General features: G+C 35.8%; 1 protein-coding gene across 3 annotated transcripts in view; it reads left to right on the top strand.

Annotated features, from left to right (window-relative positions):
- Window positions 1–22,696, top strand: part of Slc38a4 (solute carrier family 38 member 4) — a 64,247-nt gene that overhangs the window by 10,667 nt on the left and 30,884 nt on the right. For 2 of the 3 annotated variants that reach the window (XM_015493248.2, XM_048802588.1), the window contains exon 1: window positions 14,174–14,319. The exons of the other annotated variant lie outside the window; for it this stretch is intronic. The gene's annotated coding sequence lies outside the window, so the exon portion shown is untranslated. Of the gene's footprint in view, window positions 1–14,173; window positions 14,320–22,696 lie in introns of those variants that run through there. 3 annotated transcript variants of the gene reach the window in all.

The raw sequence follows: 22,696 nt of genomic DNA, 5'->3' as shown, positions 1-22,696 counted from the left end.
GAAGCTGTCGGAGAGAAAGACCTTGGAAGTTTTTGTTGAAAAAAGATGGTAAATTTAAATATAATCGTATTTACTATTGCCATTTAAAAGTGTGTAAAAATATTATTTTAATTTTTATATATAGAAAAATACTTTAGTCTTGGACTCAACTCTGTATACTCTATCTTCCTCATAAACTATTAAGTTATTCAACCTCAAATTCTCCTGTCACAGACTTTTCAGGAATTTTATTTTCTCAACTGATAAAAGGTATTCTATACCAAGATCTCCCAATTCTTCTCAACTGTTATTCTGTACATAGTCACTTTTTAAAACATTTGACCAGAATTAAAATGAAAAGTCTATTGATGCCGCTTTTGTAATTCTCTCAATAAGGCAAACACAAATAACACATGCATACACACACAAGCACGTGCACACAAACACAGAGGAATATGCATATTTGCACAGGTATATTTCAGAATTTCTAGCTTTGTGAATTCTTTTGATTTATAAAAGATTAGAAAACCAGTTCAATAACTAATGTGAATACTTTAAAAAAATTGTCCCTTTATTCTCCACCAAGTTTAAACTGAGAAAAACAAATGTAGGAAGCACACTTTTTAAAAGTCAAGAAATAGTCAAAAGGGAAAGTCAAGAAGTAGCTGAGTGTGGTGGGACTCAGGTTGCCTAGGACTTGGTCCATTGAACATACCAGCTGGGATGAACAGAAAGCCCACTAGATTATAAAGCACAAACGCTTTTCCTACGATAAAATAGAAGAAGGGTTTTGTATTTCAGAAACAAAGGATTTTGTTTATTTTTTTCTTAAAGTTCCTCAAGATTTACTTTTGACAAATAAATCTCAAACATACAGAAAATATCAGGCAGAATAAAAATAAGATATTCTATTTACATATCATGTTCTTTTCTAAAGTGATAATCATTAACCTAAATCCTCATATTTTTCTGGTTGTGTGCTCTTTGCTACCATCCTAATATATTTAAACTCTAATTTCTTTTTGTTAAAAACAATAACAATAGCAAATACTTAGAAATATTCTAAGTTAAGGATTTAAAATATTCTCTGGTCTCGTATTAAGATATTACTGTGCATATTTCCACTTTGTAGAATATCCAATCTGTACCGGTATAACTAAAACATATTTGTAATTTCTTTCTTTCTTTCTTCTTTTTCTTTTTTTTAAAAAAATAGTCTCCTTATCTTGGAAACACATATGTATAAACTCTGTGCTGCACTGGTTGCTAGGGCAAGTCCGTATAGTCTATTAAATATCAGACCAGAGTCTTCCAGAGTCGCACTGGAGGCCTGTAGACCATGTCTGCATTTCTCTTATAAATATATAGATATATATTTTCAGAGCTTTCTAGACCTGGAATGTTAACTCCTTAACTGGTTAACAAGGCAACAAGTGCTAATGCCCAAGATGGTGACATTTTAAGGGGCCTACTAAATGGAGCCAGTTTGCCATAGATCTGTCAACATTACAAATATCAAAAGTTTGGGAACCATTCTTTTGCCAGAAGGCTTAGGAATTAAAGTTGCCATTTAGTTTTTGGCCAGGGAAATGGAATAAAATTTTTGAATTGGAATTTAGTAATTTCATATTTTATCACTATTCTGAATCAAAAATAATCTATTGCTAGTAAATGTCCATAAAAATATTAAGTACCTAGGTTCTTTTATGTGGTTTACTTATTTAAAAGTATGCAGCCAGAAATAACAAATACTTATTTATGTTTTATTTATATCCCAGGTGTGTAGCTTTTTGCCTGCATTATCTTATGTACCAGCTACTGACCCTCTGGCCACTTAGAATCCTTGAAAAGTCATTTTGTCCCCAAATCTACTTAACTGAGACATGTTATCTGATGTGTATTTTGTAGTTAATTATTCTCAAATAATATTAGTGATCATAACATAGAATAAATAAATGTGATTATGTGAGGTAATGAAAAGCCTTGAAAGAAAATCGTTTTTTAAACATGTTAGCTTTACTCTTGGTAAGCATTTTAGATTTAATTCATGTGGCACAAAGCCATAGTATCGTAGCTATTTCTGTACACTGAAATGAATGAAATCCTTCATTTCTGTATTTCAAAGGATGAGTCAAACTGGATCTAATAAAGGATGTGACACCATAATCTTTCAGACTTCAACTCAAATTCTAAGCAGTCTTATCCAGATTAACCTCATGTTAATGGAAAGTAGCATATATGTAAGACTTCCCTGTATCAAAGCTAAAAGATGCCCATCAATTATGTGCTTGGTCAAGAAGCTGCCTTAGAGAGAACCATTATTGATTCATGTAAGCTAACTTATCCATGCACCCATTCATATTGATTAAAAAGTTCTTACATTTGATTCAGCTGACTGTGAATGACACCAAACCAGTGTGGCCAGCCAATTTGGGAATGAGTACTGACATGTTCAGCAATTTCGAATCTTAGAGTATAAGCAAAATGTAGGTCACTTACTTTGGCATTTGGAAAATGTGCATTGGTACATCTTTGAGTCTTCTGATCTGTCAATCTCACCAAAAAGAACAATAACCCAAAGCAAGATCAAACCAACCCCCCTAAAATCTACCCACACATTTGCATGTTTAAACACTGACTAAAGGACGGATTTAGGGGTAAATTGTACCATGGTGCTGTTCAGCTTCACAGGTTGGTTAATATTAAGCAAACACATATTGCAAACTGTGTCTTATTACAAGGTTGTTTTCTGAGATTCCATGAGTCAGGGTCAAAAATCTGTCCTTTTCTAGCTGGCAGCAGTACTAATCGATAAGTTTAACAAGAGAAATAATGGTCTAATAAACAGTAATAATACACTTCCAAGCAAAAAGTGTTGAAACTAATTTAATTATCTAATCAATTTTGTGAATATCACATCACTCTTATAAAAAATATCAATAAAAATTTATAATGCCTAATACCTAGTATCTCCTTTAATCCTCACAGTAACCTTGCATATGTTTTTTATTAGATCCAGTTTTAAAAGAGAAAACTAGGTTCCAGAATATTCCCACTCTGATTTAATCTCCTTCTTCAACAGAGGTTTATGAAGTAGGCACCACATGAGACATTGACATTAGAGGCAATTCTTTAGATATAATCTTCTCTATGTTCCAGACACTCCGCTGAATGCTGTATAAATATTAACTTAGTTAATCCTCATAAGAGCAGTATGAGGTAAGCATTATTATTATTTCCTTTCTGTAGATATGGAAACTGAGGCAAACAGAAAAGTCAAACAAGAAAAGGCAAACAACTCATCCCAAAGTCAGGAAGTTAATAAGTGACTGAAATCGGATTTAAGTCTAGGCAGACAAACTCCTGAATCTATACTGTTTGACTCATGTGTGGTAAATAAGACACAGTGTCTGCTTTTGAAGACTTGAAATTTCGTCTAGAAGGACAGATATAAACAAATACATTTCAGTCTGGTCTGTAGGAGGCAGAAACAGGAAAAAGGAACAAAGGATTAACTCGACCTTTTTTAAACTCTCAGCAGATTGGCAGCAGAGTGGAGGTCAGATCTGAATCCTTGAATTTGGACTCCAGAGGCATGTGCTCTGCATTTCATTGGGTGCCCCATATTTGATAATGAGTTTGAAATGACAGTGAGAAAACAATAATGCATTTACAGGACCATCACATGGGAGCCAGAGGATAAAAACTGAGCTTCTTTGAACAGGGAAAAAAAAAAAAGTACTATACCTCCTAGTAGATAAGAATAAAAACATAGATGTCTAGATCTCTCTTCATACATGGAACATAATTATATGTAAATATTGCCAGAATTCTTGTGTATGTCAGCTTGACTATAAAGCTCCCTAATTACTCTAAGGTTTATGGTCAGTTGGAATGAAATACAACCAGAAATCAGCAAGCAGAAAGCAAGCCTCAAGGCATGAAGACCCTGATAAGCCCTGTTAGGGAGCATCATAGATATACGCTGATTGAATAATTGGTTGATTAATGGCTGAAGACAGGAAAGGAAAATAAAAAAGGGCTAAAGGCTATTCATTCCACTCTTCATCTTTTAGTGAAAATTTTGATGAGGAGAATTAAATTGAAAAATTAAAATTGGAATTTCCTGTGAACATAGAATTTTTATGTCCAACAACTTTTCCTAGTGGATAACCCACTTTAAGATTTCTTTGGCCACTGTGTAAGTAGAGTTACCATTTATTTACATTGCTAAGTTTGTTTAGTCCAAACAGTGGAGAAGGAATTCCATGAGAAGAAAGAAATTTGATCCTTTGGAAGTGCTGTTTTATTTATAGTGTATTTTAGAGCTATAGATTTTTCTCTTTTTTTTTTTCATTAATAAAATAGGGCTTGGCACAAAGAAGGTCTGCCAAAAAATAAGTGTGCGACTTTCATTTCTACTTGCCAGGGTCCTATTGTCGCCCTAGGAATAATCTACAATTTTTATATGAGGAAATGAAGTTTACTGACTTCTTGATAGTACAGTTGGTAGTTGATGGAGTCAGAATTGACTCAGGTACCTTTTGAATTGAAGCCCCAATCCCATGCTGAGTACTGGCATTATAAAAGAACTTCTTCAGCCTTAGGGATCTTTACCATGTCCAAAGACTTCTCCTGCGGGTTGGGAGGGGGTAGGTACAGTTTCAAGACAAAGGCAGTGCAACTTCTCTGTCTTCTTCAGGAAAAGCTAATACTAAAAGCCGTAAGCAAACTCCAAAGGAAATACCATCAACTTTTGAGAGAAAAAAACACAAGTTAAATTGCTTGAGTCACTATGATTATTTTCTGTGCATCTAAAAATCAGACCACTCATCCTAAAAAAAACACAGATCCTTCGCCCACTTGTTACCCTGTCACACTAAACTGCACCTTATAAAGAAGATTTAGAAAATATAAATGCTTGCAAAGAAGGACATGTGTGTCACTGGAAAATGGTTCATATAATTTGTTTAAGCATCAACCTCAGGTGAATTTTAAAATTAGAAAAAATGTAAATATTTTTAAAAATTTAAATATGTTCTTACTTGAAAAATAATTTCCAAATATCTTGGAAGGAGTAGATAATCAAGATATCCATAGTTAAATATTTAATCCCTATAAGACCTGTGATTAGCTCCTTTTTAATATACAATATTTTGCTTTATGATTACTTCATGATGGTGTGAAAGTGATATATATTCAGTAGAAACCATACCTGGATTTTTATCTTTTCCCAGGCTAGCAGTATGTGGTGTGATATTCTTAACAATGTCTAACTGTAGGCTAAACTGAGTGAGCACATTCCAAATAGGCAAGGCTAGCTTATAATGTTTGGTAGGTTAAGCATATTAAATGTATTTTCAGTTTATGGTGTGTTAATCAGGTCATGATTGTACCATAAGTCAGGGAGCATCTACCTCATGAACCTGAGTTTTTCTGTTCTTAGCTAATTTATAGTACAATAATCCTTGTGGTCCAAGCACAGAGCAGGGGACCAAGTTCACATCAGCCCTCTTTCTAAGGATGCACAGCAGGGAAAAATTCATGCATGCTATGTAGATGATGTTTACTTTTTACGATAACCTTGATTATCACAATTTCTAACAAAGAACGTGTTCTTGACGTGTCTGAAGTCTTGAGCTCCATGAGGCACTGGTGAGCTGGATTTGTTTGTTCTTATTATGAACTCATTTTAGTTGAACAACAACAACAAAAAAAGACATGGTACCCAAAGCCTCCTGTGACCCCCTAGTGACTGCTCCATTTGAGTCTCCTCATCCCAGGAACACCTGGCAACCAAGAGCCCATCTCACCTCCTTACCTTGCTGTTGCTGTCCTCTCTGCTTGCAGTCTGCTCTCCATCCCATTCCTCCTGAGAACTCCTGTCTACTCTTTCAGCTTGAGCCCAGTGTCACCTCTTCAAACAAGTCTTCCTGCCCCATCAAACTGAGTTGGGAGCCGACTTCTCCTACCCCTTAGGTCCCAAGTGCATTTCACGAACCATCTTGTGTCATCATGGCCTAGTTAAGCAACAGATTCATTTGAGAGACAGCAGGAAATTGGTTCCCCCTCCCCACAGTCACTTGTGTTAGCTTCTAGCATAAAGTCAAGCATAGGTGTTCAATATTTTTTATTGAATGAATAAATGAAGCTATCTGCTTATAATGCCATAATAGAAATTGATTATTTCCCATCATTATGAAAAAAAATTGGTCTCCATTTTTCTCAATGGTATTTTGAGACCTCTTGCAGATTGGGAAGAAACAATCCATCTTTCTGGAACAAATTGGACACACATAATTTTTTTTTATCTAGATGCTAAATAGCTCATAAGTGCCCATTCAGAATCAGAGAATTTTTAAGGGTTGATTGTTTGCTTGTTAAGTACCCCAGATATTCTCACTAAAAATAGAGGTTTAGCTGATGGCTGGGATTGATTAACAATTGTTGAAAAAACTGAGAGAAGCTTTTTATTTTTGTAGGTTTTGTTCTAATTATCTTTGTTATTTTCTGAAAAACAAAAATATTCTATATTTTTTAAAGATCAGTCAGCACATGTAGATGACAAAAAATAAATATTATCTACCTTTCCTCATTCTGGAAACAACCACTATTAATATTTTGATATATGTTATTTCAAGTATTTTTTCTTTGTATGTATTTTTATATATTATATACATATTTTTTAAAATAATTTAGGGATCATGTTATTATGAGATTTTGACTCTTACATTTTACAAGTTATAATTTTCCTATGTTCTTATTTTCCTGTGAACCCGTGATTTTCAGTGATTCCTTACTATTCCAAGAAGGCAGCTCTCTCCAAAGGAACTAAGAAATCCTTGCATATAAGCAGGAGCATTTGCTTTACCCTTTTACAATTGACCCTGAGCAGAAGGAGCTATTGCATTAATATGACAGAACTCATCAATTAGAATAATTAGAATGTCTTAGAATGTCTCTTGTTGCAACCTTGTAAATAAGTTCTTTTTTTAGAAAGGTGTTGGATGCACACACTTTGAATCAATGTCTTTAATAAAGACTTTCATTCATTCAATATTTATACAGTACCTAGTGTGAACCAGACAGTCTATTATTAATCAAGGTAAACAAAATAGGTTGTTTAAAAACTAATATAAATTGGGTGTCTAGACAAAGTTTGAATCTATCCTAAAATCTAAATATACCATCTGCCTGAATGTCTCCCTTCTGCTGTTGTCCCACTGAATAAGGTCAAGATATTTATTTTTTTCTGAGTCAGCTTTGCTATATTTAAAGAAAGACTGGTGTTACCATTTTTATACCCAGCCCTCCAGGAATTTCTCTACTAAATTCTATACTAAAGCAACTGAATTATAATTCTCTACTAAAGCAACCCATAAAGAACAAAAAGCTGATTTAATGGTGCCAGAGCTGGCACTGCCCATTCTTATAGCAAAGGACAATCCCATCGCTCAGTGAGTGTGCTGTGTAGGGCTGTGTTGCACCATGACCCCCACCAGCAGTAGAAGTGAGCCCTGTACAGAAACCCATCTTCTCCTCTATTGAGGAGACATGCATGATTCAGGAAATCCCAAGTTCCCTGAAAAGGAAATTATTTTTTCTCTTTTCACTCAGATTCCTTTGAACAATGCGTTTTGGTGAGTGTGCATTTCTTATTTCAGCATTCTGAATAGGGTACTAAAAAGGCAAACTAGAGTAGGTCTTTGGTCAGTAGGGATGCTGTTTTTTACAGCATAGTTTGGTGTTACCATCATTTGGGATGGGAACCTTCCTTTCAAAAGCCCTACTGAGTGCTCCCAGCCCAGCTCCTCCCTAACAGCCTATTGGGTTACAGCTTCAGGAACTGTTGAGAGTTCAAATTCAAGTCAGATGACATCAGGATTACAAAGTCCAAGCTCTAATGAAGCTACAAAAATCAAAATTCTTTTGGTAAGAAATTTGGTTTTCAAAGGAATAGGATGGTGGGAATACCAAAGAGAGCAGAGGAATTAATATATTGTGACCCAAGAAGAATGCAATTTTTAAAACCACCAATTGTCCTTAATTAGAAAGGCAGTCAACTCAGCCCAGTATTGTATTAATATTGCAATCATTATAAAGAACTGAAATTGACAAGGTGATTTAGCTGTTTAGGAAGTGTCACTGTAATAATCTGTGTGATTATACATCTCTTAGACATGCTATTTTCTTAACTAGGCATTTTAAAGGTTGGGAATCATTCTTTAAAGCAAGCTTTTAAGAACTCTTAATTTAACAGAATATCAATGTATTATTTAAATTGTAATTACCCATAAGTTTCACAGACCTTGTAATCCTTCTTCACCATAATATATCTGTTTAAGCAGAAGTCTGGAATGAACTTGTAATACTTTTCTCTACATCATTTATATGTGGGATTAAGAACTGATGTGGTCATCAAAATGGCGATATTACCAAAAGTTCTCTATAGGTTTAATGCAATGCCAATCAAAATCCCAACGGCATTTCTTGTAGAAATAGAGAAAGCAATCATGAAATTCATATGGAAAAATAAAAGACCCAGAATAGCAAAAACAACGCTAAGCAGGAAGTGTGAATCAGGCGGTATAGCGATACCAGACTTCAAACTATACTACAGAGCAATAGTAACAAAAACAGCATGGTACTGGTACCAAAACAGGCGGGTGGACCAATGGTACAGAATAGAGGACACAGAAACCAATCCACAAAACTACAACTATCTTATATTTGATAAAGGGGCTAAAAGCATGCAATGGAGGAAGGATAGCATCTTCAACAAATGGTGCTGGGAAAACTGGAAATCCATATGCAACAAAATGAAACTGAATCCCTTTCTCTCGCCATGCACAAAAGTTAATTCAAAATGGATCAAGGAGCTTGATATCAAATCAGAGAATCTGCATANAGGGGAGGGGGGATAGTAGAGGATAGGAAAGGTAGCAGAACACGACAGTCACTAGTATGGCAATATGTAAATCAATGGATGTGTAATTGATGTGATTCTGCAAATCTGTATATGGGCTAAAAATGGGAGTTCATAACCCACATTGAAGCAAAGTGTGAAAGAATGATATATCAAGAACTATAGTAATGTTTTGAACAACCAAGAATGAAAAAAAAAAAAAAAGAACTGATGTGGACGAGGCCGGTCTCTTTCAAAGAGGAAAGACAGAGACTGTCAATTTGTAATGGACTATCCCCTAACTCGCTTTCATTTTTTTTTTTTTTTAGTCAGCTGAAGTGAAATGCATTTTTCTGTTTAGGTCTATGGCAAAGTCAATACATTTGTCAACTTGCACCAAACTTGTTTGCTGATTTTGCAACACCATAGTTGACTATTCAAACATTTCCCAAATGCTGCATTGTATAACTGTAGAGGTAGTTCAGGTTGGATTGAATAGAGGGTGATGCCATAGACTGAGCAGTTCCTTAGAGTTCATGGGCCATTGAATTTCCCTTTGTTTGGGCTAAAGAAGCTCTTCCGGGCCTCATATTTGGAAGGGTCTCAAATTGTGACTTTTTGAAGGTATCATCAAATGTGGCTATTCATATAGTCATTTCAAATATATATGTGTGAAGATCTTGATGCAGTGATGCAGATGAAAGCATATCAAGCCCATTCCTGGCTTCTGCCTAAGCAGATATGTTATGGAGAAGAAGGGTAATAAGCTTTATATGTGATTGAGACTTAAATAACGTGTGGAAATTCTAAATATTAAATAGAAACATTTAAAATGTGCTACATGAAATCCCAGCGGCTCAGGAGGCTGAGGCAGGAGGATCACGAGTTCAAAGCCAGACTCAGTAATAGAGAGGAACTAAGCAACTCATTGAGACTCTATCTCTAAATAAAATACAAAATACGGCTGGGGATGTGGCTCAGTGGCTGAGTGCCCCTGTGTTCAGTCCCCGGTACAAGCACTACAGGTTAGGAACCCTATTTTAGATTTTAGAATCATTTAAATATATTTGGTGCTCAAAGGCCCAAACTTCTATGAACATTGAGAATTCCAGCTGAAGGGATATTAGAAAATTATTTAATCTCTGCTTGTGATTAATTGTATATGTGTATATTATCTTTGGAGGATAATATTCAACTTTATCTTCTTTTACTTATTTTTATTCTGTAGGTTGAGTTGAGTAGTTACAGAACCATGAAAAAGAAACTCATAATATAGTTCAGCTTTTACCCCCTGCAAGTAGGTAGAGAGGATAATATACCAGTACAGAGTGCTTGATTCATCTTTGTGATAATATGGAACTCTGCTGTTTGAATAATTTAGGAAGACTTCTGTAACATTTCTCTATGGATTTTTACTTTTCTTTTTTTAATGAGAACCAACATTTAAAAAGAGATAAGGCAAAGAATTTGGAGTGCCAAAGCCCTGACATCAGAAAAGATCACAAATTCTCTTCAGTTCTCTAAGCTTGGAAATGAAAAGGCACAGGGTAAATCCTATGTTAAAGAGAAACCATAAAAGTGTTTTTAACTGCAGTTCTGTTAGTCTTCCATTTTTTTTAGGAAAGATTTAGTCCATCCGATAAACAGATACCTACAACACTATAAAAACCAGTTGGATTCACATAAGTGTGGTCTATATTTGAGAGCTGCAGGATGGGGAGAGACGGGAGGTCTATGGACTTAATCTACTTTATTAGATTCTGAGTTCACAAACCTAAGGGCTGAAATGATAAAAGACAACTCTTCTGGGGAGAACAAAGCATCATAAACACAGTGTAATAAAGAGAAGATAAAAAAAACAGAAGCGAGAAAAAGGTAGATAACTTAAAGAACAGGTAAAGTGAGAGCAAAGAAATCAGTGGATACAGTTCAAAATCACTCAAAGTTAGGTCATTTGGTTTCTTAATCATTACTGGTTCTATACCTCTTCTTCCAGTTTGGCTGTAACCAGAGTCTATTTCCAAATACTATTTTGTCCCATGACTAAAATTAGCAATTTGGGTACAATCGAGATGAGAACAAGAGGTTATCTTTCTCTGTACCATTGCAAAATGCCAGGATGGTCTGACTAAGGTTTCTGTTTTGCTTTTAATTGTTGACTAATCTTGATCTAGCTGCAGGTCTCTCTCTGAGGACACTTTTGAAGGTAGAGATTTTAAACAGGATGACCAGAGATTTTAAATATGGGTGAGAAAAAATATAATTCAATGCAAAGGTATGAGCTAAATCAGCTTCTTCAGAGCCATCAGTTTTATACTCTCAATAGATAACATTATACTGGCATGTGCATTCTAGCACCTTCTCTGTACTATTTGAAGATGATAGGCAGAAATCCACGGAAGGGCTGCTAAAATGGTTGTATTAGCACCCATATTCTCTTTCTCTGTGTGAAGAAAAATGAAGATTTTATTGCAAGTTTTTTGTTTCTTATAAAATGATCATATAAAACTCATAGTATGTATTGAGAACTAGTGAAAATGACCAAAAGAAATAGTAATACAAGAAAAAGAGCCAAATTCTGTTAACCCCAATTTAAACTCTATCCATCTGCCTTTCCTTCAGCCATCGTTCTCAGATAGGCGAATGCCACCAAACCCAAACTGTCAGTCAACCTCCTGGTGGTCCTCCTCCACCCATCTTCTCCCCTGCTTCTTTGCCCTGCTAGTTTCATTATTTTCTTCAGAAATTTTTCAAGAGATCTCCATCACTAAAAATCGGATATGCTGACATAATGCTCGTTTTAGTCGGGATCGTTCCATTCTATTCTTCCATTTTGCTTCAGAAAGTTCCCCTCTGTGGTCAGAATAACTTTCACTGTTGGTCAGAATTTGCTTTTAGAATTTCTGCCTTTTTCATGCACGAAGCTTTTCCTGTCTTCTCTGCTTACTGGAATCTCACATGAACTTTCAAGGCCCTGTTCAAGGCCCAGGAGATCCCCGAAACCTTCTTGCATGGCCGACCCCAAGAAGGGACTTTTCGTCTGCTGGAGTCCGGGAGCACACTGCAGTCATCCTGGCATTAATTATGTCAGAGTCTGGGAAGCCAAGCATCTCTTCATGTGAACACATCGTATTCCTCAGCCCCAGCCCTGGAGTGCAGGCCAAGCCTTGCACACCTGTTCATGGTGGCACTTACTTGAATTTCATTTATGAACAAGTGGTGTCTGTCACCTTGTTGCCCAGAATTGCTTCATTATGCCCTATCACCCTGCTTCTCATTTTGTTTATGTTTTTAAAAGGCTGTACATATTGTGATACTGGAACCAAATCGGAGCTTGACTGAATATGTTGCCTTTGCCATGTTTTGAAAATTTTAAGAGCATAAATCTATTACCACATTATGTACAATCATATTACAGTATGATTTTGAGAAATATTCAGGGCTTTGGGCTCAGTGAGAAAATGCTTGCCTACCATGCATGAGGCCCTAGGTTCCATTCTTAGCACCATTAAAAAAAAAAAAGAAAGGAAAAAAGAAAGAACTATTTAGGGCATTAAATTATGTTTAAGTTTGTACTTTCCTTACCAAAGAAAAGTTATTATGAGGTTTGTCAAGGCCAGACCAGACCAAACATTTCTTCATTAATTTTGGTCACATCTAAACATGTCAAATGATCTAGGGTAAAACGACAAATGAGGATCTTAGTTATTTAGTTCATTTAATTTCTGTGAAATTAGTTTTTCTGTACATAGATTTGATTTTTAAGAAGTATTAGAAAAAATTTTATGATAAGAATTTTGCTAGGTTCAAAAGGAATGTAAGATCCTTTATAGAAATCTCTAAGTGTGCTTTTAATTTATAATCAAATATGCTATTTGCTACAATTATTTATTATATATAAAGGTCAGAATTACAAGCAAAATTTTAAGGGAGGAAAAGCTTTTGAAGATTTATGCATTTATCACTTCTTAAATATGAAGATATAAAATAAAATTCACTTATTGGAGTTCATTCACTCTTGTTTAGTTGACCCACTATTAAATGGGATTTTACCAGAATAGAAGTCTTTAATTTTCTAAAAATTATTGCTGGTCTTTGCTCCATCTCACATTCATAAAGTAATTTTGCAAACAGAGTGAAAACCCAAGTTGGAAAGATCACAACTGGATGATGGAAACAGTAATTTAAAATGGAGTATTATTTAGATTTTCCTGATATTATAATTAGGACTTCTTTTACTATTGCTTTATTCCTGAAACCATAATAATTCTCATCTGACTAAAGACAAAGCTACCAGATGACTCTTAAAAAGGAGAACATGCTAAAAGACAAGTAAAACCAAGTATAACATACTAAGTTAATAGACCAAATAGGCCACATTTGAAAGGAAAAAGAGAAATGGGTAACTAGGCATTTTGTTTAATGTTTAATGTATTGCATCAACTTAAGAATTTCTTAATCAGAGAACAATGTCTAGGTTTTTTTTAAATAGAAATAGGAATTGACACAACTGATGTAACCTAGCATTGCTTCTGATTGGTTATCAGATTGTACACTCACTTCCTAAATATTTAAAAGGCAACAAACCCTTAATTTTGGATTGATTTCTAATCTGTTTTTCTCAGCTTACTTTCAGAATAGAGTCTAGCTGACAAATTTTCATAACAGAATAAATTATTTGCTAATACATTTCAGCCCTTCGTTATGTATTTGGAGAGCTATGTGGGTTTTTTAAGTGGAGAAAAATGTACGTTTAGAACTCTTTCAAAACATCAAATAGCCTTTGCTTATTTTGAGGTTGGTAGCAGTGGATGATAATGGCATATGCTTTCCAATCTCCCACACCTTGGATAGATAACTTGACATCATTTGGAAGTGTATGTCATTCTGTAAAATTTCCTCCAAACAGATCAACAATTCAAAAGAAAATAACTCCTCTACTAGGTAATGAATTTTGTTTTGCTTTTGTGATTATGTTATTTCATTAAATAATCGGACCCCATTACTGTGGTTACTGGTTTGACTTGTATTCATAAACCCCCCAAAATCAGCATTTCTAGATTTATCAGCCAACCAATCTATAGCATTTTGTTGAAGAATGACACCCAAGTAAAAATTTCAGTGAGTATTTTGCTGTATAAAAGCCAGAATTCTAAAAGCAAATAGAAATTGGTGTAACTGATGTTTAATCCAGTTGTACAACAGTAAACTGAGTTTGCTTCTTCTTTTTTTTTTTTTTTTTAAGCTGACGCAAGTTGGGCAGAGGGAGGTGTTGGAGAAAGGTGATGGTGTTGATTGGCTTGTCTTGTTCACTCCCACTGGTCTTTAAATCATTGTCTAGGTCTCCAAAGGTTCATCTCAGTCAACTCTGTTTCAGGGGTCTGCCATTCCAAACAATTCAGGAAAGACTGCACAGGACTGGATAAATAATTAAGGTACAGCTATTTTTACATATAAATGTTTGCAGTGTTAAATAGTGCTTTCTTATTATGTTGCTTTTTTATTCATTACAAATTAAAATGTTTGAAAATACTACTTGGGTAACTTTTTTTTTTTCATTTAAAAAAGATCAATCAGTGTCAAACATTGAAATTATTTGCCCAGATCCTGAATGCAGTTTTCTTTTGTAGATAATTTTAGATTTGAGCATAAAATTAGAAATATGGATAAGAAGAAAATGAAACATTATAAAGACAATAGGTTTTGTTTTAGTTATTTATGTCTTCTGGTTGCTCACTGAATGTAATAAAGAGTTTGTCTTAGGATCAAACACAAAGTTGTAGAAGTACAGTTTAATGTTACACCATTAAGGATTTTCCTGTATTTTGAAAACAAAATAAAACAAAAACAACCTAAAAACATTGAATCAAAAGAAGGAACATCACATGAGTACAGCAGATGTAAATGACTAAAGATTTGGGCTAAAACATAATCGAAGGAAAAAGAAAAAGAGTTATTCTTACCTTATCTTCTCAATTGGACCATTTAAAAAAGAATTTTTAGAACAAAGTTACTAGAAGAAACTGGGGAATTGTATAGAATATAAACATAGCTTTAGTTTTTGAAGGACTAGAATTGATTACCTAAAAACAGGGCTTGTTTGCTTCAAATTTATTAATCAGAAAGGGAAAATTCCCAGTGGATTTAAGTTTAGTTGTGTCTTAAGCATCTTGCAGAGTATATGATGGTGATCTGTATTAAAAGCCCAGACAATAGCAAAATTGAAAAATATTTGAACTGAAGGAATATATCATACTCATGGACATTGATTGGGCTACACAGCGGTTGTAATATTTGGACAAACTGAAGAAATTTAGGTGTGTTTTCTATAAAAGATTGCTGTTTATTTTACAGTTCAAGAACCTCCTGTTCATATTTATATTTACATCATGTTCTGGGATTTTCTTGATAGAATTTTACATAGATTCCTAAGAAATACATCGGCAATATTGGAAGTTCTGGAAAAAAATGTACTTTTGATCACTCTCTGGAGTTTTCTTTAACTAAGTTATACAATATGTTTTAAAGGTTATGAACTATAATGGCGTAGGGGAGCATGTGAGGAATGGAGGAACTTCAGATAGGGCAAAGGAGAGGGGATGGGGGTAGGAAATATGGCGGAATGAAATGGACTTCATTCCTCTAGGTACATGTATGAAGACACAAATGGTGTGACTCTACTTTGAGTACAACCCGAGAAATGAAAAATTGTGCTCCATTTATGTACTAAGAATCGAAATGCATTCTGCTGTCATGTATAACAAATTAGAATAAATAAATAAATAAATAAGTTAATTAAAGAAAAGGTTATGGAAGCAATTATTTTTAATATGAGTTACTTTAAATAAAGTAACAACAATTTTTTTTTCCAAAAGAAAAACAAGTACCTGTGGGGTGGCCTACTATCTATTATATAGAATATAAATATTTCAGAATTTACTGCATCCAGTTTATTAGCTGTTATGCATTTAAAATGTACAGCATGAAGAGTCACAGTGATAATAACATAGATGCTACATATCCTTGAATATTCTGCAAGCTAACTACTGTTTGGAAAAAATATGATCTCAAATTTATTTCAGAATTAGATGATTAAAAAAATCTATGTCTTCTAAGAACAGATCTGGAAAGCCTGTCTGGGAAAAAAAAAAGAACATTCAAATATAATGCTTTAATTCTTATATTAGCCAGAAGGTAGTGTTTTAGCTCAGGGAAGAGACCTCAGCATAGGGTTAGTTATTGTGCCTTTTCTAGATCTTTCCAGATGCTATTTCTAAGCTGCATCTCAGTAGGGGAAAGGAATGGAAATGCTAAAATATTAGCACCAGCAATAGGAAATAGTCAAGTAAAGAAGGCCCTATTGTTATTGGCAAGTTTCCTCTCTAAGACATTCCACCTCAGACTGAATGTCTCATGGAAGCTAATTTCTGTGAGAAACTGTGCCGCAGACTAACAGGCTACCTTACTGTTGAAGTGTGACTAGAATGGAATTGCTGGGATATTAAACGAACTTAACATAATGGCAATATTAGATAGGCTTAAAAGTTAAAAAAAAATGCTATTAAAAAATAGCATTAAAAAGCATTAAAAAGCCGTAGTCATCTATCTGAGGTATAAGTTAGATGTCACTTTAAATTAGTCCCTTGGATGTAAGATACTTGACTTTCCGAAGTTGCATGACCAGCTATCCTCACTTGCTCAATGATAAATGCCATGTGAGCTGTCTGCTACCTAAACTAGATGTCAGAGTAGACTTGTGAGTTCTGGGTTGGTGTGAGAGATCAGACCAATAGTGATGGTGGGAAGTCTATGCTGATGATGATAGCTCTCTTTCCACCTGGATTTACCAGCAAAATAAATGTTTGCAGTACCTACAAGAAGGTCATAACTTCTGCTTCTTGACTCAAGAACAGTTTTGCTTACCTGATTTGGTATCTTTCTTTCAAGTTGAGCCACGCATGTAAAATTTGAGAAATTTACTGTTTTGAGAATCTTCCATCCTCAGTGTGTTAGGTAACCACTCACACAACAGGACATTAAAATGTACTAGAATTTGGATGTAAGGAATCAGTTACTTAGGACATCTAGATATTTCCTTTTCTTTTGATATTGTTGTTGTTTTGATTTTTTAGGTAGTCCTAGGGATGGAACCCAGGGCTTCACACCTGCTCAGCAAGTACTGTACCACTGAGCCACATCCCCAGCTCCTAGATTACTCTTAATAAATGTGATAAAAATGGAAGTCTTCTAACCTGATAGTATTCTAAGTACTTTTGCTTCAAGCTTTGATTTTCTAGCTCCACGAATGGGTCAATTGAATCGGCAGTGCTGTTGACCTCTGTATTGGAATATCCAATCGTTTTCTATAAGACCTCTTTGTATCACAGGGAAACTTAATGGGCTGGAAGGCTGAACTACAAAAACATCTGTCAAATCAAATTTGATCTTTCTTTTAGAAATACTTTGACTATCTTTGAGCAAAAAGCTGTTCTTTTTCCTGGTGAGCAGGAAAACAGTTCCATTTTATCTTGAACTATTAATCCCTACAACTGCCACAGGAGTGCATGCCTGTATCTATAATGGAGATCACTTCAAAGCATGTTGGTCTTAGTAGAATATGACATCAGGCACCTAGACGCTGGGGGCAGGTAGAGTCTACAGTCCCAGCACTGTTCCACCCTTGTGAAGCTTCCTGCCTAGAGGGAAAGACAATTCTTTGTTAAATAATTACATACATAAAAATGTAGGTACAGAGAGTGATGAGAACTCCGAGGGAAAGGAGAACATGCTACAGGAGCATACAATGAGGATCTAGCTTCGTTATGGGAGTCAAGGAAGGATTCTCTGACCACATGGCCTTTAAAGATGTTTAGGTTGTCTTAGTGAACATCAGGAGACACCCCCATTAAGAATGTGTAGAAGTTCATTCCATGCAGGGAGCCCCGCTGGGTTGAAAGGTCCTGAGGTCGTAATGGGGAAATGAAAGAAGCCCATTGGATTCAGAGAAGGAGAGAAGCTGTGATTCCACCTGGGGCTAGATGGCTGTGCCTGGGTAAGAGGATGTAGAGCCTCACAGGATATTAGGACATTTGACTCAAAAATCCAAGAGAAAATCACCATGGGACTGTTAGGAAGTTATCTGGAATAACGGCAGCCATGGAGGTAGAAGTGGTGGATTTTAAATATATGTTGAAAGAAGGACTGATCGGACTTGGTGATAGGTTTGAAATGAGTAGAGAGGTGACAGACAGCGGATGAGAGGTGTCAATGATGATGGGTAGATTTCTCCAATGGGTGAATGGGCGAATAGAGGCGCCATGTACTCAGACGGGGGAGCAGTGGAAGAATTTAAGCCTATGGAAATTGTATCTTTGAGTCAGTGATGGCGTTTGTCAACATCATGCTTTTCTACTCTGCTCCTGCAGTGATTCACTGTGTAGTTCAATAAGAATTTATCCAGAGGAAAAATAGCAAAGATGTTCCTTATGTATATTATATAGTTCATTCCAAACTCTGTTTGCACTCATAGGCCGAGTTCCTCAGGTGCAGGAATTGTCTTATTCATTTTCTGTAACTTTCATAATTTCTGGCTCATGTTTCATTCTCAATATGGTTTGAACAAATGAATAAATAAATACCATCTGTGAAACATTCCAAAATTGAAATATAATAATGTGAGTAATCATGCAACTAAATTTTAGCATTCACAATGCAGGCTAAATACTTCAAGGTACACCCTTGGTGCTGCAGGCAAAGGATTCAGAATATTTCATTTCTCATAATGTTCTAATGATTTTTAAAAATGTGCTTTGGGCTGCTATTCCCTTAAAACAGGCTAGTAATAAGAATGTTCAGAGGCAAAAATACGAGCTATGAAAATGTTTTCTAACTTTTGTGAGAGTTCCCATGACAAGGACCAAAATTAGGACTATGGGCTAAGCTCTTAAGCTCTATTTCATGGGATGTATCACCTTCAAAAGAGAACCAGAGGAATGTTTCATGTATGGTAAAAATAGCATTAAATTAAGTCTTAATTTTCTTATCTGTGAAGGAGGACCTATCTTGCTTGCGATGTTTATGAAAATTATGAGAACTATAAAGCCCTCTTTTAGAAGTGCCTGAGATAAATTAAGCATATGAAATGCGTTGTCTGTTTGTGTGCAGATGCAATCATCGATAGGATTCTGAGGGGAAAAGAATGTGAATGTATTGAGGGGCTAGTAGATGCCAAACTTTGACATACATTATCTCATTTAGATCCACACAGTGTTACTTTTGTGGGAAACAATAATACCCTCATTTTGCAGAAGATGAAAAGGTCAGAAGTTAAATAACATGGTCAGGATTTATACCCAGCTCTGTGTGTCACTATGGCCAGAATTCCTGTTCCCAGTACAAACTTTAATTCTCTTTAGGAGAGATAGCAATACAGAGATGGCAGAGTCTGGCGTCCTCTGAGCCTGTGTCTCCATGACTCATCTGGAATAGGAACAAAATTAGCCACTGTGAACAGCATGTGCAAATAGCCTGACATGTTAGAGAACACGGTCCAGTGCATTCCTGAAACTCAAAGAATAGTGTATCTAGAACACTGAGAAGGGGAGTGTATAGCTCAGAGAGGTGGGTGGACTATGTGGAACCTTGCTGGATGTTGTTTGGATGTGTGTCCCCCACAGATTCATATATTGAAGGCTTGGTCCCCAATGCAGCAATATTCAGAGTTGGGACTTTTGGGAAGTTATTGGATCATGAGTTCTCTGACCTCATTAGTGGATTAATCAGTTGATCACTGAATAGACTATTGGAAGGTAGCAGAGGCTGAGGGAAGTGGGACTTAATAGAAAGAATGGATCCTTAGGAGGGGTCATGCCCTTGGGAATATCATCTTGTCCTTGGTCCCTTCTCTGTTCCTCTATATCTCTTTCTCTGCATCTCTTCCTCCCTCCCCCCACTTCCTGGATGCCATTAGCTGAACAACATTCCTTCACCACACCCTTCCACCATGGTGTTCTCCCTTGCCTTAAGCCCAAAGCAAGGAAGCCATCCAACCATGGACTGAGACCTCTGTAACTATGAGCTAAAATAAATCTATCCTCCTTCTAAGTTGTGTATATCAGTTATTTTGTTACTGCAATGAAAAGCTAACACACTGGGCTTGTTGAGAGTTTGGGATTTTATTTAAAAATAAAGGGATGTGGGCTGGGGATGTGGCTCAAGCGGTAACGTGCTTACCTGGCATGCACGGGGCGCTGGATTCGATCCTCAGCACCACATAAAAAAATAAAATAAAGATGTTGTGTCCACCGAAAACTGAAAAATAAATATTAAAAAATTCTCTCTCTCTCTCTCTCTCTCTCTCTCTCTCTCTCTCTCTCTCTTAAAAAATAAAGGGATGACATTAAAGGGTTTGAAGCAAAGAAATGTTATGATCTATGATGTTGCTGTTTGAAGATCACTTTGGCTTTTGTGTGGAGGATGAATAGGACAGTTAGAGAGGCATCCAGGAGCTCAGTTAGGAGGCTGTTAAAGTACACACTAAGAAATGATGGTAGCTTAGCAAGAGTGATGGTGGAAGAAATGGAAAGGAGACTAACTCGAGAAATACTTCCATTAGCTGTAAAGTGGATCAGACTTTCTTAAGGACTGGATGTTGGGGATAAGGAAGAAAAATTTCAAACAGAAGACTCTTGAACTCTGGCTTAAATAATTGAATAAATAGTGCAGCAGTTTTTGAATAGGAAACACTGAAAGAAGGGAACTATCACAAGGTAGATTTTAGGCACATTGAATTTAAACTGTCTTCAGATATGTAGGTGTCAACTATGCCACTGGACTCAGGGCAGGCGCTTACATCAATAACTCTGTGGTCCTCAAAGACTCCTCAAGTTCCGTCTTCAGCCCAGGCTTTTCCTAAGTCCCTGAATATGAAGCTCTAAGAATAGGAACTCCAATATCTAAGGGCAAAGGATGGATGTCCCAGGCCTAGGAGAGTCAATTTGTCCTTCTCTACCTTTTTATTCTGTTCAGGCCCTCAACCCCTTGGATGATGCCTGTCCACATTACAGCCGGCTGATATTCTTTACCAGGTCTACTGATTCAAAGGCCAATCTCTTCCATAAATACCCTCCCAGACACATTCAGAAATAATGTCTTACCAGCTTTCTGGCTGTCCTTTAGCTGAGCCAAGTTGACACATAAAATTAACCATCAGTGTGTGTTAAGTCTTAGCAGTAGATTGAAAGAAGAGGGCTTAGGATGTAGCCTTGAAGAAATCAAGCAATGAAACCTCAACCAAAATTATGCTTCTTAAAAGAACAAGCCCACAAAAACTGTGAAAAATAATAGCAGTGTCATCAATAAACAGATTTTTTTTTTTAAAGAATTCCCAGAAGTTGGAAATGATTTAAGTTTGGATAGTTTGAGAATTAGGAAAGGAACCAGGATAAGTGTGTTTTTTTTTTTCTGAAGGGAGCTCTGTAGCAGCTCCAAGTTAAGTCAACAAATTCAAAGAGGCATAGATTAGAGGAAAACAGTGATAGGACTCAGCAAGGAACCTCACTTTGGATGTGATGGTCTGTTAGGGCTGCTGGTTTTGCCCATAAAATAAATCTCTGATTGTGTTTATAAAGAAAAGCTGTAAAGAAAAGACTATAGAATTAGCATTAGGGCCTCCATAAAAGACAAAGAGGTCTAACAAGCAGATATAGATACTCCACTCCCTGGATAATATATTTCATCCCCAGAGTAATCTCTCCTAGAGTGGCAGCTGTGCCCAGGAGTGAAGTTCTCACACACACACAAGCCACAAAGGAGCCACTTACAGAGACCTGCAAGGAAGCAGTGAAATGAGCTGATAAAATGTCTGAGAAACCCCAAGCACTAGCTGTCTAAAGTAACCCGTCCACTCCTTCATTCATAACTATGAACAGACAACCAAGGATTATAAGAATTTTAGGTAAACCAGCAGCATGAAAGAGAAGAACAACAACAAGCAAACAGAGTAACTGCCCCAGAAGAAACAAGGAACTTCTGAAAGTTTCCCATCAATATCCTTATAAAAGATTTGGGAAGGGGCCAGGGATGTGGCTCAGTAGTAAAGGGCTTGTCTCACATGCATGAAGCCCTGAGTTTGAACCCTAGTAATACACACACACACACACACACCACAAAAAAAAAAAAAAGAAGAAGAAGAAGAAAAGAAAAAAAATATTTGAGGAAATGTTGCATCCATAAAACTAAACAAAAGAACAAATTATGAATAAAAATTAAAAACATGATTAAGAAAAATAGTTGCTTGAATAGTTAAGTTGAAAAGTCACATGGATATGGTTGAAGATAAGTTTGTTATTTTGGATGTGACATGGAAGAATTATACTTGAATATAATCAAAACCCCTCTGACTCAGTTTATCAGTCCCAGACTGGTAACTCAAAAAAGATAAGGACATTAGCATACTTCTTTCTACCCTCTTTCTACACTTCTAATTATTTTAGTTAATAAATATGTTTACAATGATTCATTTATTATGTAGTCAAATACTCCACTTAGTTCTTCGAGTGATTCTATTTATTCGATCATAATATAAATCTTGATTATTGGTTTTCTGTGTTTAGAAGCAACCTACTGACAAATTATAACAGATGAATTGCTTTACAGCAATCGTGTGTTGTAATTCTCAACATTGTCCTATGGTGAGTAGCAGAAAACCTGGGTCAGAGGGGTTTCAGTGAATTATTTAAATTTAGAACAGCTAACTTTAAATGAAGAAATAAGAACAGAAACAGTTTGGCTGCTGCTGAGAAGTGAGGCTGG

The sequence above is a fragment of the Marmota marmota genome, unplaced genomic scaffold (genome assembly GCF_001458135.2).
Source record: "Marmota marmota marmota unplaced genomic scaffold, marMar, whole genome shotgun sequence".
Classification (NCBI taxonomy): domain Eukaryota; kingdom Metazoa; phylum Chordata; class Mammalia; order Rodentia; family Sciuridae; genus Marmota; species Marmota marmota.
The sequence above is the reverse complement of the archived record's forward strand: the minus strand, read 5'-3'. Positions and strand labels throughout refer to the sequence as shown.